Genomic DNA, 5,598 nt, shown 5'->3' with positions numbered 1-5,598 from the left:
CACCATGCCCTTCATTTCCCATTAAAGCAGGGTTACTAGCTGCTCTGCTACTGAAACCCCCATTGAGTTGGGGGCTCTCAAAGCAAGATCTCTTCCCATGTTCTTACTTTCCCCACCCTGCCAATAGCTTGGGACTGCTCTTGTGGGTTACTTGGTGTGAGGTTTATGGTAGAGGTGTTACAGGAAAGGTCAGGGTGAGTCTGTAAAGTGAAAGCAAGTTTATTTGGAAAATAAAGAAATAAAAGAATGGCTACTCCATAGACAAAGCAGCCCCGAGGGTGGCTGGTTGGCGATTTTTATGGTTATTTCTTGATTACACGCCAAACAAGGGGTGGATTATTCATGTCTCCTCTTTTTAGACCATATAGCATAACTTCCTGACGTTGCCATGGCATTTGTAAACTGTCATGGCGCTGGTGGGAGTGTAGCAGTGAGGACGACCTGAGGTCACTCTCGTCGCCATCTTGGTTTTGGTGGGTTTTGGCCGGCTTCTTTACTGAAACTAAGGGAGGAGACCACCCCTCATATTGTCTTATGCCCAATTTCTACCTCCAAAGAAAGAAGAAGTAAAAACTAAAAGGCAGAAATGAAATCCACAAGCAGACAGCTTGGAGCCACACCCTGGGCCTGGTCATTAAAGATCGACCCCTGGCCTAATCAGTTATGGTATCTATAGATTGCAGACGTTGTATGGAAAAGCACTGTGAAAATCCCTGTCCTGTTCTGTTCTATTCTAATTACCGGTGCATGCAGCCCCCAGTCACGTACCCCCTGCTTGCTCAATCCATCACAACCCTCTCACGTGCACCCCCTTAGAGTTGTGAGCTCTTAAAGGGGACAGGAATTGCTGATGTGGAGAGCTCGGTTGTTGGAGACGTGAGTCTTGCTGAAGCTCCCAGCCGAATAAAGCCCTTTCTTCTTTAACTCGTTGTCTGAGGGCTTTTGTCTGAGACTTGCCCTGCTACAAAACCTGTTTTATCAGCAAGGTCTTTATGACCTGTATCTTGTGCTGACCTCCTATCTCATCCTGTGACTGAGAAAGCCTTAACCATCTGAGAATGCACCCAGTAGGTCTCAGCCTCATTTTACTCAGTTCCTATTCAAGATGGAGTTGCTCTGGTTCACCTGCCTGTGACAGAGACAAGGTATTCCATTTTTCCAGGGCTAGTCTCTGTCCCAGGCAAGCTCTTTGCTCCTGGGTCTTGGGGGTGGAATTTCTCAGCATATCTGTCCGTGGCAGTCAAACTTTTCCTTATGTCTTTGGATGGGGGGGCAGGTCTTTGGCAGGACAGGATTTCTCATCCCTGCTCCCATGGTGGCTGACCTCTCTGTATCAGTGCAGGCTTCTGAGCGCAAGCAGCTGTCCTCCCCTCCACCCGGGCATTCAGCTTTGCCTCTAGCTCTTCTTCAGCAGCAGCTAGCTTGGAAATGAGGGCAGGAGGATGTGTAACCACCTGAGAGGTTCTTCTTGCTGGCTGCGTACAGAAACACCATGGCATTGTAGTAGAGAAAGAGTTTAATAGACATAAGGCTGGCCATACCACATGGGAGATGGAGTTAGCACTCAAATCATCTTGTCCAAAGCTTGTATGTTAGGAGTGTCATGGGAAAACGACAGCTGGTGGTGTGGGGGTAAAAGAATTTGTGAAGACAGTTTTAGGCCAGGCGGGCGCGGTGGCTCAAGCCTGTAATCCCAGCACTTTGGGAGGCCGAGATGGGTGGATCACGAGGTCAGGAGATCGAGACCATCCTGGCTAACGCGGTGAAACCCCGTCTCTACTAAAAAAAATACAAAAAACTAGCTGGACGAGGTGGCGGGCGCCTGTAGTCCCAGCTACTCGGGAGGCTGAGGCAGGAGAATGGCGTCAACCCGGCGGGCAAAGCTTGCAGTGAGCTGAGATCCGGCCACTGCACTCCAGCCTGGACGACAGAGCGAGACTCCGTCTCAAAAAAAAAAAAAAAAAAAAAAAAAAAAAAAAGACAGTTTTAAGTAAAGGAAGGCAGATTTATTAGACAAAGTAGGAAAATACGTTGCCGGAGAGATAACGGGCTACCAGCAGAAGAGAAACTGACTGCAAAAAAACAAAGGCTTGCTTGAGATTTTAGAGGGTAGTGTTTATGCTGTCTGTTGAAGAGGGCTTTATGTAGTACTGATAACATCAAGGTTGCAGTGCACTGACTTGCAGGTGTCTGGTGATACCTGGGTGCAGGAAAGATTTTGAGTTACTTGCGCAGGAGGGCTGTTCGTCCTGGACCATGAAGAAAGACAGACTTGTTGCTTATCTGCTTTCTCTTTTTGCTTTCCTTTGGTTCTGCCGGCCCAACTCCCTTTCCCTAATTAGGACTCCACAAGGGGATGAGGGTGGCCAGGAAATAGGTGCTTGCTGCTGATTGGCTGGGGCACAGATGAAATGACAGGAGTCCAAGCTGTCCTCCTGCAGGCAGAATTGCTTCTGGGCAGGGACAAGGGGTGGGTTTGGTGGGGTATTCAGGAGGGTTCAGGTGGAGCCACGAATGTCTCACATGCAAAAATCCTGAAAAGACATCTCAAAAGGCCAATCTTAGGGCTCAAGTTCCTCTCCTCCTCCGAGCCTGATGGCCACCCACTGGCTTTATAAAAGGCTTGCAGGAGGAGAGGAGTTTCAGGCAAGGCCTATTACCATTTAAATGATAACCTAAAACGTCTTCCAAAGTTAGCTTGGCCCAGTAGCCCCCAAATAATCAAGGGAAAGGCAAGATGGTGGAGGCGGAGGGTGTTAACTCTGCTTACTATTGTAATTTTTCTCAGTGATATAATTTTCGCAAAGGCAGTTTCAGGTAGACTACTGATCATTGCCAACTGGTGTGTTGACAAAAAGAGTTAAACTCTAAAATATTTAAAGAGATTTATGCTGAGCCAAATATGAGTGACCAAGGCCCATGACATAGCCCCTCAAAGTCCTAAGAACAGGTGCCCAAGGTGGTTGGTTTATAGCTTTTATACATTTTATTTTATTTTAGGCAGAGTCTTGTTCTGTTGCCCAGGCTGGAGTGCAGTGGCACTCACTGCAACCTGTGCCTCCCAGGCTCTAGCAATTCTTGTGCCTCAGCCACCCACGTAGCTGGGATTACAGGTGTGCACTACCATGTCTGGCTAATTTTTGTATTTTTATTAGAGATGAAGTTTCACCATGTTGGCTAGGCTGGTCTCGAACTCTTGGCCTCAAGTGATCCTCCTGCTTTGGCCTCCCAAAATGCTGGGATTACAGGTGTGAGCCACCACTCCTGGCCATTTTTTTTTTTTTTTTTCGAGAGGGAGTCTTGCTCTGTTGCCCAGGCTGGAGTGCAGTGGCACAATCTCGGCTCACTGCAACCTATGCCTCCTGGGCTCAAGTGACTCTCCTGTCTTAGCCTCCTGAGTAGCTGGGATTACAGGTGCTCGCCACCATGCCCGTTAAGGTTTGTATTTTTAGTAGAGACGAGGTTTCACCATGTTGGCCAGGTTGGTTTCAAACTCCTGACTCAAGTGATTCGCCCGCCTCGGCCTCCCAAAGTGCCGGAATTACAGGCGTGAACCCCTGCGGCCAATTTTATACGTTTTAGAGGGACGGAAGTTACAGGCAAACATCCATCAATACACGTAAGGTGTACATTAGTTCAGTCAGGAAAGGTGGAACAATTTGGGGTGCGGGGTGGGGGGACTTCCAGATCATAGGTGAATTCCAAGATTTTCTGACTGGAAATTGGTTGAAAGAGTAAAATTATGATCTAAAGACCTGGAATCAACAGAAAGGCATGTCTGGTTTAAAGATAAGAGGTTATGGCCGGGCGCGGTGGCTCAAGCCTGTAATCCCAGCACTTTGGGAGGCCGAGACGGGCGGATCACGAGGTCAGGAGTTCGAGACCATCCTGGCTAACACGGTGAAACCCCGTCTCTACTAAAAAATACAAAAAAAACTAGCCGGGCGAGGTGGCGGGCGCCTGTGGTCCCGGCTACTCGGGAGGCTGAGGCAGGAGAATGGCGTAAAAACCCGGGAGGCGGAGCTTGCAGTGAGCTGAGATCCGGCCACTGCACTCCAGCCTGGGCGATACAGCGAGACTCCGTCTCAAAAAAAAAAAAAAAAAAAAAAAAAAAAATAAAATAAAATAAAATAAAGATAAGAGGTTGTGACCTTTTACCTCGCACTTCTGAGAGCAAGATGGGTCACTAGCAGCTGTACTAGAGCCACCAGTGAATATTCGGCCAGGGTTCTCGTTCTTGTCATATCTGCCCAAACCGGCATGGTCTGATCCGGAAATATGTCCTCAATATGTGCTGCCAGTGTTTCCGTCAGTACGGGAAAGATATCGGTTTCATTAAGTTGCACTAACTGATCTTCCTTGAAAGGATTATCCAAGACATCTACCCAGTGAAAAACCATGATAGCGGCCGGACACGGTGGCTCACGCCTGAAATCCCAGCACTTTGGGAGGCCGAGGCGGGCAGATCACAAGGTCAGGAGATAGAGACCAACCTGGCCAACATGGTGAAACCTCATCTCTACTAAGAATACAAAAATTGGCTGGGCGTGGTGGCATATGCCTGTAATCCCAGCTACTCAGGAGGCTGAGGCAGGAGAATCGCTTGAACCCGGGAGGCAGAGGTTGCAGTGAGCCGAGATCACACCACCGCACTCCAGCCTGGCAACAGAGCAAGACTCCGTCTTAAAAAAAAAAAAACCAAAACCATGATAGCTCTTTGTACATAACATAAACAGTTTTAAAAAAGATAAGGGATTGTGGAGACCACTTTTTTTTTTTTTTTGGACAGAGTCTCACTCTGTTGCCCAGGCTAGAGTGCAGTTGCACAATCTTGGTTAACTTCAGAGAGAAGAAGGCTTCAGAGAGAATAGATGGTAAATGTTTCTCATCAGACTTAGAAAAGTGCCAGACTGTTGGTTAAATCTCTCCTGAATCAGGAGAAGACCTGGAAAGGGAAGGGGACTCTCTACAGAGTGTAGACTTTACCTGACAAGAAGCAGCTTTGCAGGGCCGTTTCAAAATATGTCAAAGAAAAATGTATTTTGGGCTAAAATACTTCTATTTCTTTCAGGACCTGCTCTGTCATGTGATGCTATACTTCAGTCAGGTTGGAATTTGGTATCTTATTGCTACAAAGAGTCTGTTTTGTCAGTCTTAAGAGCTCCGTGTTGATGTGAAAGCTGGTCAGTTGTGCCTGAATTCTGAAAAGATGAGGGCAGAATGAGGCATGTCCAACCCTCCTTCCCATCATGGCCTGAACTAGTTTTGCAGGTTTACTTTGGAATGCCCTTGGCGAGAAGGGATCCGTTTAGTAGGTTGGGGGACTTAGAATTTTATTTTTGGTTTACAGGTGCAAAGCTTATGATTCAGCCGGCGGTACTTCCTGCCCCTCCCAAGGGAGCAGATTGTGTTTCAACCCTCCCTCACCATGTAACCAGGGGCAGGTTCCTATCCCTCCCCCAGAACTAGATGGTCTTACTTATGCCCTTACTTCCACCAGGAGTGAACCTTTGCCTGTCCCCTGGGGATGGGAAGGATTCCTGCCCCTTCCCCTGAGGCTTAAGTCCTTCTGCTTGTGAGACAAGGTTCTAGGAGGTA

At 47.9% G+C, this 5,598-nt stretch overlaps 1 pseudogene; it reads left to right on the top strand.

Moving 5' to 3' along the window:
- Positions 1-4,178: 4,178 nt before the first annotated feature.
- On the top strand, positions 4,179-4,704 carry LOC119621335 (small ribosomal subunit protein uS14-like; annotated as a pseudogene).
- Positions 4,705-5,598: the final 894 nt, after the last annotated feature.

This window comes from Chlorocebus sabaeus, chromosome 28 (genome assembly GCF_047675955.1).
Source record: "Chlorocebus sabaeus isolate Y175 chromosome 28, mChlSab1.0.hap1, whole genome shotgun sequence".
NCBI lineage: Eukaryota > Metazoa > Chordata > Mammalia > Primates > Cercopithecidae > Chlorocebus > Chlorocebus sabaeus.
The sequence above is the reverse complement of the archived record's forward strand: the minus strand, read 5'-3'. Positions and strand labels throughout refer to the sequence as shown.